This window comes from Rhinolophus sinicus, chromosome 8 (genome assembly GCF_057876585.1).
Source record: "Rhinolophus sinicus isolate RSI-liver-muscle chromosome 8, RSI-T2T, whole genome shotgun sequence".
Classification (NCBI taxonomy): Eukaryota; Metazoa; Chordata; class Mammalia; order Chiroptera; family Rhinolophidae; genus Rhinolophus; species Rhinolophus sinicus.
Window position 1 is genome coordinate 22782997 of NC_142508.1, and position 19539 is coordinate 22802535.

Here is a 19539-nt window from a genome sequence, read left to right on the forward strand (position 1 = left end):
GGCTGCAGGAGCCCAAGGTTGTTTGCGATGAGAATATTACACAGACAACCTCAGTGGATTTCCTGGCAATATAGTCCTTCCCAGGTTGGAGTTTGTCATGCTTCATGACCTAACAACAGTGCTTTATTATTTTATAAAATATTAGTTATTGGGTTTCTGAAATGTATAAAAGTAAAGACCAAGAATAATGACACACTTCAGAACATTTATATGGATATTTAAAAAAAATTGATGTACATACATAAATTAAAAAAAATAGATGTAGAGTTAAATGAATCAAATTGTACTGAAAGCTATCAAATGAAAAGTAAAAGCATCTAACAATTCAGTCTCATCTAGGACCCCTGCCCGCCAAAGCCAAAATTTACATATTCACTTTTAAATTCTAGATAAGCAGACAATCAGTAAGATGTATATGATTCTTCAGTATATCAATTGATATAACAATATATCTACATACACCGATATATGTAGATACAGATCAGTCCTCAACTTAACGATGATTTGACTTATGATTTTTTTGACTTTACAACAGTGTGAAAACAGTACACTTTCAGTAGAAACCATAGTTCGAATTTTGAATTTTGATATGCAGTAGATACTCCCTTGTGATGCTGGGCAGTGGCCGCTAATCGTAGCTCCCAGCTGGCCATGCGATCAGGAAGGTAAGCAGCTGACAGTCTACAGTATCTTCATTGTATTTGATGCATTTGGCCAACTGTAGGCTAATGTGTTCTGAGCACGTTTAAGGTAGGCTACAGCTATGAGGTTCAGTAGGTTAGATATAGTAAATGCATTTTCAACTTAGGATATTTTCAACTTATAATGGGTTTATCAGGAAGTAAACTCACCCTAAGTTATCCAAAAGAGGCATTATAATGTTCTATATCTGGATTATTTACCTACTAATCCATCCTGCAGTCCTTTCCATATCAGCACATACAGAATTACCTTATACTTCCTATTGGTTTAGAGTGTTTCCTTAAGTAAATAGACACATAATTTAACCATCCCCTTATTGTTATATTTTTAGATTCTTTTTTTTTTCTATTTCAAAAATACTGCAATGAATGCCCTTCTACACTTTTGGGGGTGTTTTTACAAGTTTATATAGGGGCAATTCTAATCTGTATGCCTAATTGCCAGGGTAAATACATTGTAAATTTGATGGGCATTACTGAATTGGCTTCTAAAAAGGTTCTCCCCATTTGCACTATCTCCAACAGCATGTGAGAATTGTTGTTTCCTTACTGCCAGGTCACAGTGCTTTATTTTTAAATTATACAGTTTATCTAGCTCTCAAAATGGAACAAAGCCTTTAAATTATTTTCCCCTGTGCACGTTTTATCAATACTAACATAGTCTAATTTAAAACACTTCACACTCTTAAGTAAAAGTCAGCAGAAGTCAAGCTGTTCAATGTATTCCCATATCTCATTATTTAGCACAGTGTGATCTTTCTCAAAAAATGATAGCCTATTTGTAAGACTTCCCTATTAATGATGTTCTAATACATCTTAATAAAAGAAATAGTCAAACTGCTTGTTTCTGGAAGTGACAAATGAAGAGTTATGAAGGTAATTTCTTTTCTTCGGAATCACAACTTAAAGTGTTGAAATGTTTATATAATCCTTTAAATTTGCAGGAAGAAAATAACGTGTTCTTTTTTTCACTCGACATTTTTTAGAATTTATTATTAGGCAAAATTGTGTCTCTCCTGAAGAGCTAATTTGTAGCCTTCTCTTGTATAATATGTGAACAGTGTAATTTACTCTGATTTCCCTTTACTTTTGCTGCCAGGAAGCGAAGCACCGATTTGAAGCCCAATCAGAACTGACCTTGAAGAAACGAGACATATTAAGTGTTTCACCAAAGTAGTAACTCAGTGGTTTTGAGGAAGTAGTCAGCAAATATGTCAAAAGAGAAAACAGTTTTATGTCACTTTTTTGGTTTAATTCAGGTGCAGGAGCCTATGCCATGTAGTTGAAGGAATCCGATATAGGAATTGCAAAGACGATGTCAGATTTCCACCTCAGCCCCTGAAACTGTGTTTGAACAATGGAACTGATTATTGATGAACACAGTTTTTACCCTTTGTGATATATATATTTATATGTATAATATATATTTTTCCCATTACATTATTACAGGTTTACAGGTTACTTTTCATGTTCTAAATAAACAAACAAAACTCTGTAATTACATGTCCCCTAACATCTAAAATCATTCCCATTTCCCTTGATTACAGCCAAAAATTAAAAATAAGCTCCATTAATACCTTTTCAAAAGTTGCAACTGCATTTTATGAAGTTTTATAAATAATCGTGGAAACTTTAAGTACGCTCGGCTCTTATTTAACTGAGTCAAAGATTTGTCAATAGTCATCATTCCTTATCTTTCATTTGGCTTATCTATCAAGGGCTCTCGCAATAGACCAGTCCAATCCAATGTTTTAATATTCTACTCCCCTCCTCCCTAAACCCCTTCCCCCCCAACACACACCAAGAGCCTAGAAACTCCTACAAACAATGCCAAAACTAGGTTTTGTTTTTGGAAGGAATTTGGAATTGAGGTTCTATAATACAAAGTCTTCAAATGGCCTTGTAACTCCTTAACATATATTTATTTTCAGAAAGTAATTAAATATGGAGGGCCTAGCATACATCTTTAGGGTTTTCCTACCCCACACTATGAGGACTGAATGGATAGCAGATACAAATACGAAATATGATATGAACTTTCATTTATTTACTGTTCCTAACTTATTTTAAAGAGCTCTGAAGCCTGTAACTTTACCACTTACTAGAGTAAATATGAACAATTTTTTAGGGCTCTGTGAAGTCTGCTTTTCTTATGCCTTCTAATATGTAGCTGGTTGACCAGTCACTGAGGACCTGCTGTGGGGCAGTTTTATGGAAAGGAAGACTAAACCAGAACCATGAGACCTGAGTTTTCATTTTAATTCTTACCAACCGATGCTTAATGGGTATGTGACATTGTCAAGGAGTCTTCTAGAATCCAGAATATGATTCCCCATGAATTTTCTGATTGTCCCACATCACTAAATACAATGCTCATACATACCAAGTGCTAAGTAAATATTTGTTCTTACAATGAACTAGTTTTTTGTTTGTTTGTTTGTTTGTTTGTTTGTTTGTTTTTTTGGGGGTTAAGCCAACAGGCAGTTAGAACAAAATGGTATTCCAATCAAGTAAAATATTTATTTATTGGTCATTTATTTTTTCCCTTCTATGTGGCATATAACTACATACATCATAGGCAAAGACTAAACACTGGAAAACACTTGTACTAGTAAAGATTAGCTGCCAAATTTATATTGTATTTGATTTAATATTTTGCCCCCTAGCTAATAATTACCAGGGAAGTAATAGTGAAAATGTAGCTATACTTCACAAATGTTTGAATATTATCTTGCATTTTATATTAGGAGGCTAAAGATAGCCAATATTTTCTTAATTTGAAGTCCAGTGAAGCTAAAAGGCCTTAATTAATAATTAACAATTAGTTTTTAGATTAGAAGTATAAATAAATGCCATTTGTGGATGCAATGATTGTTCTTCCTGCCTGAGAACATTTACAGGTCTTAGTCCTTAGCCTGCGGGCATAAAATCTATGCAAATGTATCCTCAAAATTTACGTGCACAGCAATAAATTAATATTTGCACAAACAGAAGTCATAGCCAGGAAATAAATTTCTGTTGGAGCCCTGGGAGAAAATGGATGGATGACAGTCAAAGACATAACTGAAGAGACTATTAACCACGAGACTATTAGAGAAGGGACTGTTAACACACACACACACACACACACACACAGGGGCAGAGTTAAGGAAAAACTACAAGAGTAATAAAGCGCCCCATGGCTGACCGAATGGAAGCTCTTACCACCCCCAGCCCAGGAGGGGGCCCATTACAGAACTAGGCAAAAGGCATAGCTGTGAAAAGAGGCACTGAGCAGAAGCTATGGCCACAGGGAGAGAAGCACAGGGAACAAATATCCCAAAGTTCTCCTGAGCTCTGATCTCCGACCAGAAAAGTCAGGGACATGGGAGCCCTGATGATTCCATCTATGTAAGAGAACTTCCTGGAGAAGAGTCCAGAGTGAATGTAGAGGGGCAAATGGAAAATAGCAAGCAGAAACCCTATACTTGGAAAATATGAGTTTGGCCCTAGACTTCTCCTTACTAGCCACATGTTCTGAAGAAACAATCAGACTATACGTGTGTATGTGTGCAACTGCAGAACTAGCTCAAACTGGCCTTACCCTGTTTCCAACAAGATAGTGAGTTGTTTGCAGACACAACAGAACAAAACTGTAAATCATGCAGCTGAAGCATGCACAGAGGAGAGAATTTTTACCTCCAATAACACCGGAACCAAAGTTTCGCCCCCTTCAGGGAACCAAAGGACCAGAACATGGCTGGAGTCTGAACACCAGAGCCTTTTCAGAAGCGAAAGGTTCATTGTCCAGGGAGACTCGATGCTGATGCCCTTTACTGTATCTTACCATAAATGGCCAAGTTGCAAAGCCCTCTAATTAGAATTTGCTCCTCCAACACTTCCGCATATCAGCCTGTTTCCCTCAACCCCTCTGAACCCTGAATCCAGGAGACAGATTTGAGCTCTGCCTCTTGTCTCCTTGAAGGTCAACCTCGCAATAAAGTTTTTTTCTTTTTTGGCTTCTATGGGCATTGGGCAGAGAGCCCTTGCTTGGTAACATGTGCGTGTGTGTGTGTGCGTGCGCACATGTCCACATATAGAGTAAGTGACAGAAATAATATCAGCTTTACTCTCAAATAAGAACATTGTATGCGGCAGCAGAGGATGGCTTTGGCTGAACCATAGGATATTGCTTTTTGTTAGGTCAACGATGGTTGAATATTGATCAAATATCATCAATTTCGTAAGGTTTCCCTTATTACACTATGGTACTATTGGAGGGAAATAAGAAAGTGCATCAACATACTACCTGTGAAAGAAGGATTCAGTGGCTAGAATGTCTGCAGATAGGAATGACAAAAGGGTGTGATGGCTAATTTTTTTTTGTCAACTTGACTGGACCATGGGATGCCCAAATAGCTGGTTAAACATTATTTCTGGGTGTGTCTGTGACTGTGTTTCTGGAAGAGATTAGCATTGAACTGGTGTGCTGAACAAAGCAGACAGCGCTTTCCAACGTGAGTGGGTATCAACCAATTCCTCGAGAGGCTGAGTAGAACAAAAAGGTGAAGGACGTTTAAGTTTGCGCTTTGCCTGATTGGTTGAGTGGAGACACTGATGTCCCGTCAGTGCTCTTGCCTTTCAGTCCTTCAGACTGGACCGGAATCTACATTATTGGCTCCTTGGCCCTGGAGCTTTCGACTACATGACTGACTTTCCTGGGTCTCCAGCTTGCAGAAGACAGATGATGGGACTTCTCAGCCTCCAGAGTGACATGAGCCACTACGTTGTAATAAATCTTTGACAACGAAAAAAAGCAGAGCAGCAAGGACAAATAAACAAACATTTTCTGAATAACTAGATAATTATTAAATCTTTTACAATTCTAAATTTCTGCAATCCTAGGTGAAAAGTCATGTTGTAATTTTTAGTATATGTTACATATGACCTAATGGAGATGATCAGTGGCAAAGGTCCAAGGGCCAGAGCTGAAATGTGGTCCCTCGGTGAATTCAGATACGTTCCAGCAATTACGGATGCTCTGCTCTTTCATTTGTGTGAGGCCCAATAAACCTTGAGGGAGAGACTGGCTGGACGCTCTTTAAGCTCCCGTCCCATGACAAAGTATGTGGGGACTATCAGCCATCCTCTCACCTCTTGAGTAGTGTACAAAAGGGGGAGGAAAAGACACCCAGGGTAGAGTCAAGTTTACAAACTTATCATTCATTGACAGTTAAGAGGGAGGGATCATTCTCAATGCATTAAAGGTAATCTCAGTTCATAGACTGGAGGTTCTATGAGGTCAGGGATTCTGCGTTTTTTCCTCCATTGAAAATCCAGTGCCAGGCACAGGCTGGCACTTACCGTAGGAGCTCACTAAACCTCTGCTTAATAAGTGAACTCCGATTTTCTCTAACCAAATAACTAGAGATCAGAGAGAATGGGGGATGAAAAGAAAAGAAAGAGCAAGCCCAGTGCTGAGCAGTTTTACTAGAATTGTACGGTGTAACTGTTTTGTTCACAACCTAGAAAATGAGTGTAATATGGGTAAGGACTGGTTTTCTCTCTATAGAAAGAAAATGTGGTGCTAGAGTGGCATGACGTGCTCCGGCCATATAGGGACACTGGGACAACACTGAGGCAGGTCCAGTGAGGGGTCAGAGAGAGACACCCTGAGATGAAATATCTAAGGCCAAGAGTCCCAGTATGAGCACAGCTCCTGGAAGCATCAGCAGCAAAGTATGGTAAGGAGGTCACCAGCAGCCAACTAAGAGGAAGACTATAAGGGAGGGTTTGGGGCCCAGGTGCCACGTGCTTTACCAAGCAAATGAAACTTGGGCCTAGAAGACATGAGGGAAATCAATAAAGACGCATTAGACAGAGTTCAAATTTGTCCAGCACATTGTAATATACGAGGTCTGACAATTAGGTTTGTCTGACAATCAGCAACAATGTTGCTTATTTTTTTTGATATCAGAGGGATTATTCATTATGAATTTGTACCAACTGGACAAACAGTTAACCAAGTTTACTATTTAGAAGTGCTGAAAAGGCTGTGTGAAAAAGTTAGACGACCTGAACTTTTCACCAACAATTCATGGCTCTTGCATCACGACAATGCACCAGCTCACACAGCACTGTCTGTGAGGGAGTTTTTAGCCAGTAAACAAATGACTGTATTGGAACAGCCTCCCTACTCACCTGATCTGGCCCCCCTGTGACTTCTTTCTTTACCTGAAGTTAAAGGAAATATTGAAAGGAAGACATTTTGATGACATTCAGGACATCAAGGGTAATACAACAACAGCTCTGATGGCCATTCCAGAAAGAGTTCCACAATCACTTTGCAGGGTGGACTAGGCACTGGCATTGGTGCATAGTTTCCCAAGGGGAGTACTTCGAAGGTGACTGTAGTGATATTCAACAATGAAGTATGTAGCACTTTTTCTAGGATGAGTTCGCAAACTTAATTGTCTGACCTCGTAGTTGTTAATCAATATTTTTCAAAAATATTTTACAAATAATATTCCAAATAACATTTATTTTTAAAATCCTAAGTCCTGTATATTAGTGGATTTCTATTCACAGGTGTGATCATTAACTAATTCCTTAAGTTCACTATCTTTTATCGAGAAAATGAGAATAATAATAGTAATAAGAAGAACCTTCCTCATATGGATTCTGATAGAAATATGAAATTTCCTTTAAAGTGCTTTGCAACCAGTTGACATATATTAAACACTCCAAAAAAAGTTAACTAGCAACTACTAGTAGTAGTTTAGTGTAATCCTTCTCTATAACCTAGAAAACCTGTTTATAACTTTAGAAACTGCAAAGTGAAATTAAAACTTTAACTCCTTTTGAATTTTTCCAAAACTAAGGGGCTCTCACCACCACTGACTATCAAATAAAGGCTAAACTATTAAATCCTCTTTTATGTGATTCTTAAACATCTGACGTCTCACATTAGTCTCTTAAGAACAAAGCAATAAGTATGTGGGAGAAGCACAAACTTGTGTGGACCAAATTAAGCACAGCATTTTTACTGTAAGTAGTCTGTAAACACACACTCTGTTTTTAGGCCTTTCCTCAAGTTTAGCATTGCGGTGTGGCAGCAGAGCAGTTCTTTTCTGTTCTGTTTTGTTTATTTAAAGGAGCCCTGTCTTAAAGCTAAGTCTCTGTGGATGGAGTAAAGCTGGGACTGACCCAGTTATTGCAATATTTAAGTCTGTTCCTCTCTGTTTTGTTCAAGGAAAGACTTCCTTGCAAACAACCAACACAAATTGAAACAGAAGTAGCTCTTAGTCAACAGCTCTATGACACACAGACGAAACTCCTTGGGCTATTTCAGACCTACACTTGAACTTAAATGATGTAATTTGGATCTAGGTCCTCCAAACACAGCAATTCCTTAATAAAATTTTACTTTCATTTTATATACGTGCCATGGGCCAAAGAGTATCTTTGAGGAAATGGATACACCACATGCTTAAAGGTATCATTAGGGCTTTGTTCTTGGCTAACACTGGGGAACTCAAAATTCCTTCCTTGAGATCTGACATTGTTATATTATTACCTCCGCGTCGTATGCAGCTTTGACTCCAATAGTTTACTATCTATGGTTTCTGAATATCTTTCACATGCTGCTACCGTACAAGGGTGCATCAAACCACAAACCACAAATACAGAGAGCATAGTAGTTTAATAATGTATTTTTTGGAGGAAGATGATAATTTCCACTTTGTATTATGGGAAATGAATGCATTCCATTTTCCTGATGTAAACGGAGATATGATTGGACACATAAAAATGACCAGGTCAGTGACATAGCAATGTTCTTTAACTGGGTAGTCATTGTATAAAGTTTCCACTGACCAATCAATCAAATGCTTTTTGAGCACGCAGTAAGGCAAACCATAATGCTCTCCTTTCTGTTCTTTTTCAGTGGAAGTGTCAAAGTCATACAATTCTACACAAATGACTTTCCTCATGGAGTGCTCTGTGTTTTGACCATGACAACAGAAGAGCCCTGAATTCCGCTCATTTTCCTTGGTAATAAAAGTTATGTCTAGACTATTACTTCAATATTCTTGCCCCTGTGATTTCACTGCCATGACCAAACAGTATGAAAGATAGTTTTATTACTTTATGGCAGCTTAATTTTGCTTTGATGTTTTCCACATGAATTTTCCAGAGGAAAAGAAAGAAAGAAGAAAAAAAAATTGCTGACCACTTCAGAAAAACCAAAGGTGAAAACTCAGTATAAATTAATGAGCATCATTAATAACAATTTGAAATACAACCTCCAACAAGTATTATATTAATACAGAGTACAACAAATAGAATAGCTGTCTCAATCCACCCACCATGAAAATACGTTAATCCCTTTATTAATGTTAAACTTCTTTCTCAGGAATATTTTCTGGAGTAAACCATGAAACATTATTGATTTAATTTAAATCAGAATAATTAATGACTTAGAACTCTAACAATGATTCCAAATTCTTTTTAAGTATATTGAAGTCAGTATTAATTTACATGTAAGACAGAAATATTGAGGGCCATTTTCCCTGTTTTAAATAAAACCATGCATTCATCTCTCTCTCCATTAATGGCAACTTCACAACTCAATCTGCAATTTTTACCCTATTTTTTGGTACAATAAAGTATACATGGTATTACTGTCAATTTGCTTCTCTGTACATTGATATTATTTACAAGTAAATGTATTATATGTAAAACAAGTACATATTCAAAATACCAAGATTTTCATAATATCTGACTCTGTGAGACAAAAATATAGAACATGCAGAGACTAGAACCAATTGCCAAAGTGAAATCTAATGAAGGCCAGGGATCCAAATACCAGAAATAGGTCAGGAGCATGGAACTATGTCAGAAGAGATTTTTCGTTACGGCACTGAGCAAGCGTATTTCTACAGAACCATGTTATCCTCACATTCTTCCTCTCCAATAGGCCAGCAGTATGATTGGAGTCTATGGAGGTCTGGTTTGGCTGAGCGGTATCATAATAGAAGAGTCCACTCCTAATAGATGAGGACAGACACCAAGGGGGAGATCGGAAGTCAGGCAGAATCTGACAAGTTTCTAAAATGGTGTCTCAATATTCAATGTTAGCTAGGTAAGCTAAGGTACATTTGACCTATTTTATATCCTGTAAATGACTAAATAATTAACCAATTAATTGAGCCAAACTACTCAATAATTGTTGAACTACTAAATAATTGTTGGTCTTTAAAGATGTTCATTAGATGATTAAAATTTTGAATTTTTTTCCTATTCTTGGATTTTTAAACACTGAAGTTAATCTGTCTCTTCTCCAGGTGGAATTTAGATCATTAGATATTAGAATTTAGATATTAAAGTCAAATGATTATTCTCTGACAGATAGGGCCTATTTCAGGTATCTTCCCAACAACTTTGCGGGGACTTGTCTTCATTTAAATAATACGGATGTCAGAGGAGTCTACCCAGTATGATTTCTTTAAATTTCATATGCATTTCTATTCCAAATACATTAACATCAAAACCACCATCCAGCTGTGTTTGGGACTTAAAAAGTCCAAATGATTGTGTTAAAAAACAGAAAGGTTTTTGAATTCTTTATGTCCTAATCAAGCCACCACCTTTCCATAAACTGGATGAATTCAACCAGCCTTTTCAGCGACACTGCCATCTCCCTGACCTAAATATAATTCCTTCTCAGCATGTCAGCTACATGTCTTAGAAAGAAAAAAAAAAAAAAAAATCAAATGATTATTTCTAGAAGGGTAGTCTTCATATTTTCTTTATAAATCTCTCATTTTCTGTACTGTGAAGATGCCATATATATTTATCTATATACATGAGACACACACACACACACACACACACACACAGAGGATGCCAAAAAATGTATATACATTTTAAGAAAGGAAAATTGTAATGCTCAATATATACCAATAACAAAAGATGAATAAAAGTCATGTGTATATATATTTTTGGCACTCGTGGTATATATATTATATATATATGAATTATTTTTCAGAGATTTAATACACTGTAACACAGCTTTAGTGTTCTGACATCAGCACTTCAGCTCAATTAACACCACTCTCTGCATGTCCCTGAGTGAACTTCAAGTTCTAAGCTGCTACTTAAATGCCTTTAAATAGATGGATGATGGATAATAAGTCATTTATATCTTGCTGTTTCTTACCAAATACATAAAATGTCTTAGGGGAAATAATTTTGTGGCACCCACGAATGTTCTCGTCATTTTCAGTTAATTAGGGATGTGTAGTCATTGCCTAAAAAAAATCCTGTGGGCTCTGGCATCACTCAGGGAGGGGTTCAAAGTCATGAGTTAACTGTTTAAAGTCTCTGCTATAGTTTGACTCTGTGGACCCAGCCAACTGAAGCTGAATTTAAAACTGGGATTCTAAGCAGTGGAAAGAATTCAAGCTATTATAGCTTTAAGTCAAAGGGGGAAAATATTAGGTAACAGTGATAAAATATCAAAGTATGGATTTTTCCTTTCCTTCTTTTCCCTCTAAGAAAGAATGATACATGCTTATTTGGGAACCAAGTCTGTGTTATGTTGTTTGAATAATAGGAATAAATTGATTTTTCAATCTACGTAAATGAGTTGGAGAGAAGAGAGTGGACAAAGAGACCAGTGAGGAGAAAGTTTGTACCAGATGGTGTTTTGGTGAGCCAGAAGGGGTTGCTTAAGGAGAGAAGGTTATAAAAACAGAATTTGGCAGAAATTTTATTGTGTGTTGAAAAAGGCTAATTGTCCCTTTGCTAACATTTTGTCTCCAACCTGACTACCCTTAAAAAAAAAAAAAAACATCTATTAAAAAATTTAAACTACTCCTCCAGGCTTTTGGGATCCGACCTGTTGCTGGAGGGAGTGTTTTAATTTGTTTGGTTATTTCTTTGCTTAACACAACATAATGCTCCAGCATTCTCTCCAAGGGGCCATTTTTGCCCAGGCCCCCAGCCATGACTGGCTCAATCCCCTGTGGCCAAGGCCAGGTCCAACTGCCCAAGTTGGCAGCTGGGTGCTCCACAGTCAGGGAAGAGGGCGTGGAGAGTGAGGCACTGGCAGCCACACAAAATTGAATTTAAAGAAAAAGTACATTACGTTTCTATTAGAAGAAAAGTTGAACTCAAGAATGTTCTTTCAAAATCTAGAGTGAAAAGTGACAAAAGTCCTTGGCCACCATTATCCAACAAATGATTTGCAATCGGGATTTTCAGCTCCATCTTGCCATCACCATGTACCGCTAAGAGAATGTTGCTCTTCACTCTGTATTTTCTTCGATCCTCCCAATTCTGGCTGTTACTTACCAAGTCACTTAAACCACTCACAGTATCCCAGGAGCTTGAGTTGACATTAGGGCACATGTTTCTGACTAGAAATTTTCTAAACTGACAGGAGACTCTAGTTTTTTGTTTTTTGTTTTTGTTTTTAGTTTTGCTTCCACCCCCTCAGCCATATTCTATATAATTAAGGGCTTTTCATCCACAAATATTTAAAATGTTGTTTCAATAGCTTATAAACAGCAAAATATCCTATTAAAATCTGTCCGATAGGTAAAATTTCCCTTAATTAAAAACTCAGAGTACACCTGGCATATTGCTCATTTTGCTCTTGGCACAACACGTGTAGATTTACCAATAAATCATGTAACTGGAAAATTTTAAATGTTACTTTGTGGGTGGTATCTCTGCTTTTTACAGCCTGCTCTGAATATAGTTTAAAGTTCTTTCCCTTAAGTGACACAAGTTCTTCTAAAATTGGCTGTTGACTGACCAACTCCACACAGCACTGAGAGAAGGAATCTAGAAACAGAAACACTTCAAAATACTGAACTGAAAAAGATAAATTAGGCATAACCAGTTTACTTAACCATGTAATCTTGCTCCTGTTCTTCTTAATTCTGTATTTAGATTCAGAGTAAACTTTCTGCTTCTGCAATATTTGGAACACAAGGATAGAAACAGTTATGGCTTTACATGTTAACGATAAAAACAGCTCTATTTCCATACTTTGTTCAAGAGAAATATTTCACTTCCAGTCGTGACATTGTTAGTACTCAACAATACTAAACACCATCATCACAACTCCCCCAAACTAGGAAAAGAAAAACAGACACCTATTTTTTGTTGTTGTTCTTTTAAACCCTCTTTTTAATGAGAGATGACAAGAATGCTATATGGTTATGATTTACCAGTGTAGTGGAGTTTTAGTGTGAAACTAATCTGTGTTCATTTAGGAGTTCGCCATGTCTGGCTTTGACTGGAACTGTGGGTGAGGCCTCAGAGTAAGAAATCTATCCTAAAGAAAAAGAAGAGGTGGCTGGCAAGAGAAGTCCAAGGATAACAGGATGACATGAAATAGGAGAGCAGTCTTTAATACGTTACTCTTATATTCTATAGTCTCCCTTCCACTCCTGGTTTTAGGTAGGGAGCTAAAACAATACTTAAAAAGTACGTTCTTGGTTTTGTTGTTCAAATTATCTGTGCGAGATCAAGGGTGCAACATTACATGCAACAGAAAAAAATACGTAACATAAAGAAAGATTTTTGTTGATTTTGTTTACTACTAAACCAATTTATGTTTGACGTATTCAGACTTCTGAGAACACCAAGGAACTTCGAGCCCACGGGCAAGGCAGTGACTGGTACAATGGGCCACGGCCCCAAGAGTTTTGGCAGTAGCCAGAGGAGAACCTTGGTGTCCCTGACACTGGGCGTAGTGCCTTAATGCAGACAATGACAAGCACAGCCACGTGGGGCTTCAGGGGCAGAGCCCCTCTGGTGGGCATGAACAGTAGGGTCCATCAGCTTCAGAGGCCACAGGGGACCAGAGCAGAAGTGGAGCAAATGCTGCCATGGTATCAACTATGAAAGGGTTGTACTCATGAGGATAGACCCTCTAAGACAAAGAGGGCATTTGAGGGCATCACGATGATTAAAAATGCTACAGAAACATAAATGCTAGATGTCTGCCTTGTGTCGGATAAAGCTGGTGTTTACTTGGAACGCATGAGTGAGATGTAAAGTCCAGCATCTGTGTAAATAGTTAGGCATCCATTCTCCTTGGCCACTGCGCACACTACAATGGCTATTACTGTGGTAAATATCACTCTGGGCACAACCACAGATTCTTCCTCATCCCCCATCTCTTTCGAATGTCTCACTGGACACAGATGGGGATGAAAAGCCTGTTGGTAATTATTAGAACCTAGAGCTTGACTCCATTTTGTATAGAAGCTCCAAACGTTTTACCCAGTTCTAACACTGAATGTTGCAAGAATGCAATTCCAAGGTCAAGCAAGGGAACACTATGCTTTGTTTCATTTGTGATGTTCTCAAGAGTTGTTCACCATTTTGGAAAGGCACATCACCAATAACAATGAGACCAATGGAATCTTAGTTCCCTCCCAGTGCAACCACACCAATCTGGATTTGTATGTGTCACATTCATGGTGACTCAACATATAAGAGGGCGCATTTGATTATTTGATTACACCCTATGGTGTCATTATGTCTAAACACATGCTGAATTACAAACGTTTATTAAAGTTCTTTCCTTTTATTTGTCTTTTATATTAAATGTGGGGCATTATACTGATTTGTTGAAATAATGTGTATAGATAAGTTACAGATATTTCCTTCCATATCAACCAGAGATAAATAAATATATTTGTTATCAAAAGATACTGTGGGGTCTTTTAGGAATGGGAAGATTGCTTTAGGATGACCCAAACGCAATTGGAAGCAGGATTTGAGATGAAAGGGTCTGAAGATAGTGAGTGTAGGTGAAGACAGATAAATATTTTTGTGACCATTTTAAGATCCTAGTTTTATTCCCAGGTTAGTAAATTTTGAAAAACATGGACCTCACCAAATTAGATAAAAGTAGTAGTTAGTAATTATCAACTAATATTTACAGAAATACTTCAATCTACTGATTGAAGTAACAATCATAATACTTAACACTGTGGGTTGCTCACTGCGTGCGAGGCGTTTTTCCAAGTACTTTAAAGCTATTAACTCATTCTGTTGTCTCAGCAATTCTAGGAGACGGAGTAATAATCATCCCTACATTGCAACCAGAAAACGGAAGCTCAGAAATGAAGGTAGGAAACCTACCCAAGGACACTGGGCTATTACACGGCCAAGGTGGGATTCCCACATATGCAACCTGGCCTAGTCTGCAGCTAGCCACTATCCAACAGCAGACATGAAATTAGGTCAAAGCAATTGTTTGTTCTGAAAACCATTTTCGAGAACCACTAATTCCACAGAAATCATCTATTTCCCACAAAACATAACCTGGTTCTACTTACATTAGTAATCCACTGCCCCAGATTCGTGCTTTATAAACCAGTTTGGCAGCCCAGTCAGTGAATTCTAAAATCCCTCCCATGAAGTTCAGAAGTACAGCTTCAAAATTCCAAGACAAGTAACTCTTGGACCGTCCAAGTGGCACAAGGTGGTCACTATCATTTCAGGTGCCCAGACCTGAGGCCAGTGGCTACACCCACACCTGGGTCACCCTTTGCCCCAGGCACATGGCTGTAGTGTGAGGTTTGTCCGGTAAATTATCTACTTTGCCTAGAAGGATTGTGGATGGTTTGGGGGGCTGAGCCCGGAGTGGGCATATCAGAAAAAGGGTAACAGAAGAAAGGTAACAAGGACGTGCTAGTGAGCACAGAGGACCTGAGCTCTGACTACCAGGCCAGCCAATTTCCTTCTTCTATTAAGTTCCCTAAAAGACTAAAACAAAACAAAACCAAAAACAATCTCTGTCTGCAACAAATTCACTTACCATCTTCTTACATGTAAATATTCTGATAAATAAGAAATTATAAGGATTCTTTTCATTAAGGAAATAATAATTAAAAAGTGGGTAAATAAGTTCAAGTTCTCATTAGGCCCAGCGATTGTTAACCTTTCTTCAATAGCTCCTTCCTTATATTCTTGCCTTATAAGATGGGCTTAAAATACAGTGTAGGGGTATACAGTATAGTACGTGAGATACGGGTCTGCTTCATTCCAGCTGTGTAGCCTACAGGTTCTCGGAGCTGCCATTTCTTTATCTAAGAAGGCATGACACTATCTGCCCATCGATGGTTATAGAAGGTTAGAGAATAAATATGTAATACTTAACCCAGTGTCTGGCAAGTAATAAGCAAAAAGTAACATTATCTCTTATTATTTGAGGGGCATTTATCTGTAAAATAACCTTGTGGTGTAAAACATGAAGCCCTACTCTAGTTATCTATAAAACAAACTCAAAACTAGTACTATTAAAATTCTGTTTGATGACTGTCTATGTACTCAACCTCTAACTCTAGGTAATACTTACCTATTTCTTTCCACACCAAAATGCCTCCAAAAAGAACAATATGTATTTTGGGGACAGTTGTATGTCAATGTGGAAAGTAGAAAACCTCACTGAATTTTTTTCTCCAAATGAATTCATGCATAGTTTGAGTAACATAGAAGCAATGACATATATTATTTTATAGATTTATAATACATATTCTTTTATAAAGCATTTTTTATGACAACTCTTTGAGGAAAGAGTAGTCAGTACAATCGCTCCTATTTTACAAGTCTAGGAAAGAGGTACAAATGGACTAAGTACCTTTCCCTGAGTCAATGTAACTATAGTTAATAGTTGGTGGAACCAGAATCCAGGTCTTCTCATTGCTGGACCACAGGTTTTCACACTTCTGCCTTCACTGTGTAGGAAGTTAGATTTCTTCTGACCCCTTATGCTACAAATCTTAGCAGTACATACTTTCTTACGGACTCAGAAATGGGTGAGACAAAATGGGCCTTCAAAAGGCCCTCTCAGTTAATATGAATGAATTACCTACTTTTTTTGTCCTTTTGAGGGTAAGTTCACCCTTTGATATACTACATTTTCCTGTGAAATGACCAGCAGCACTGGGATTGTACTGCTGCGATGACTCTATGATGTCACTAATTAAAATGATCCAAGGAAAGAGAAAGTTCCATAATTTACCATTAGATGGTGCTAAGAGAAGTTTGAAGAAAATAGTCTCAAAAGTTACTGATGCAATGAATCACAGGATTTGATTGGGGCTTACTATAAAATAGAGTCTATGCTTCTTTCCCAGACAGAAGCACATCCAACCCATCATCAAAGAGTAAAAAACATCTTCCAAAGCTACTCTATTCATTCAGTTAATTATACTTCTGCCAAGATACATATCCTTTCTAATCACAGCTTCAACTACAAATGAAGGCTTCTGTGATTCTACTTAGCAAAATAAATGTATTTCACTTTGTTCATAGCTTGCTGCAACTCTCATTTTGGGTCTTTATCAATATATTTTTCAACAGAATGTATCACATTAGAAGGCACTAAATGCCTGTTAATGTACTGGTACTAATAAATTATATTATTAATTGTCATAGTTACAATGAGAAGTTCAAGAGACTAGTCATAACACACATGATCTTCCCATGAAAAATACCGATGTAACATACACTGTATGAAGTCGTGTGCATTACAGTTAATGCATGATGTTAGTGGGCTTTTGTTTTCTGATGCTGATGATATCTTGCAAATCCAAAGTCAGTTCATGGCCCTAAACTGCCGTGAAAATGAATGAATAAAGAAATTCTGATAAATAAGAAATTTTTACTAGCACTTTCTGTCATATATTTTAAGTTTTTTGTTGCTGTTGTCGTTCAATATCTCTACCACCAGAAGAAGACTAGGAAAGATATTATCTTGAAGTTCAACATTGTCTATCCCCCAACACTAAACACACTCTCTATATAATATATGTAACATATATGTACATATGTGTATATATATGTATATATGTATGTATGTATGATAGATTTTTAAAATGTGTAAGCAAACTAATCAAAGTTAGAGTAATAGTGTTCATTCATTTATTGGGTTTACTCACAAAACAAAACAAGTATGAAAGTTTCAGGATTCATTTTCGCCTCTTCGGCAGCAAAATCCTAGGCCTTGATTTTGTTCCACGCCCTTTTTGACCCAGCTCTTGTAATCTTCAAGTAGTACAGCCCCCAATTGCTTAAAAATAAAAAGTTTGGCGACTTCTGTAAGAACTTTTTCATCTATTTTGAAGCAAGTTATGTTTTTTACGTATCTTATCAAGACTTCAGATTCACTGCTGATATTTCTGTTGCAAAAACAGTGGCTCTGGATGAATTGCTATGGGGAAAATATCAGTCATTTGTTGAAGAAAATGCAAACAAATGTTGTATAGTTTATTTTAGCAGCCTACATATATTCTGAGTCATGGAATGTGTCTGCACATAGTTGGGAATAAACTATTAATTAATAGACGCAGGCTGGGTAAACAAGATAACCAAATCCACGAAGTACAAATACAGTTTACTGAATTTTTATTATGTAGTGCAAATAAAATTATTTGTAATATAAGAAGATTATTATGTAATCTACTTTCATTGTTTAAAGTTCTTCATGTTTTAAGAAGTTGTTTTGCCATTATTTAGATGCAATCCTACCTGCCTGTTTATCATTGAAATAAGTAAATAAGGGCCTACAGGAGAGAATTAGACAACAGAAGTGAATATCACTCTTATCACCTCTTCCTTTATAGTCTGTTGAAAATCAGAATTAATCACCAGAATCACACATATTATAAGTTTGCTACACACTGTTGTTCCAAGGTGTAATAGTGTTTGGCACAAGGTAACAAACTCCCTAAGTGAAATAGATTATCTACATGATGGCATGAGGGACAGAGGTCACAAATCAGAAATGTAAAGTTTTACCAAACCCATTCAACTTTACAAGGTCAACACCTTTTAGATTTGCTCTCCCAACAGCAGAGGGAGGGAGCAGCTCCCTCACCTAGAAGGTCTTTAGTGCAACTTCAGCAAAGTCAAGAGCTACCAAATGTGTACTGGAAAATGGACATGCTGCCCCAATATTCAGATTGGTCTGATGCCAAAGGTGCAATGTGTAAAGCCCTGAACAAGACAAGAGCAAGAGGTACCTTTGGGTCAAAGAGCTCGGTTTAGTTTCTCCAAAGACAAGAGAAAGTGAGTCTTTGAAAGCTCATACTCACCTACACTGACTTTCCCTCTTGCCTTGCCAGCGGCCAGCTGTGAAGCCCTGTGCAGTATAAGTATGTATTCCAGCCACATTAACAAGCTTGCTTCTTAGTTTTTAAGAAATGCCAAGTGGAAGGAAGAATTACGTAGTTTCCGCCTACCAGGTTATACAGTAAGCAGCAGGGATTTTTTTCCACCGCTTTCAAGAACATGAAGCAAGGCTATCATTCTCCTGACATCTTCATTTGATTTTTGGCTGCATTTAGTCATTTAGAGATTTACGGTTCACAGGCAGAGGGGTGACTTCTATGAATAGCTCAGACCGTGTAGGTGATCATTAGATTTGCATGATTCAGGAGTTTCCATGAGGTTCTGACTGGTGTGTGGTGGTGTCTAAAATTCTTATCAATAAAATTATTCATTTGGATTTAAGTATATCTTATGAAAAAGTGTACATTTGGGAGAGGTGAGAAGAACAGCACTAATGATCATATTAGCTAGATCTGGAGAGCAGAGGCAAGGTCTGAAAATATGTGAAAATTGGGATTCAAGGTAGAAAGTAAGAATCAAGCATGGCACAGAAAGGCAAATCGACATATAAGCCAGCAGAAGGGCACTTAGGCAGCCAGTAGATAGATAGTACCCAGATCTTGGTGCTGAAGAGAAGGAAAGATAAATATTCCCTTATTCTAAAATTATTGGGGTGGGGGACTTCTGTCTGTAGAATTCCATGGGCTTCATCATATAA

At 37.4% G+C, this 19539-nt stretch overlaps 1 protein-coding gene across 2 annotated transcripts in view; it reads right to left on the reverse strand.

Moving 5' to 3' along the window:
• CPED1 (cadherin like and PC-esterase domain containing 1) overlaps window positions 1-19539 on the reverse strand; it is a 250121-nt gene that overhangs the window by 160142 nt on the left and 70440 nt on the right. The window lies entirely within an intron of this gene.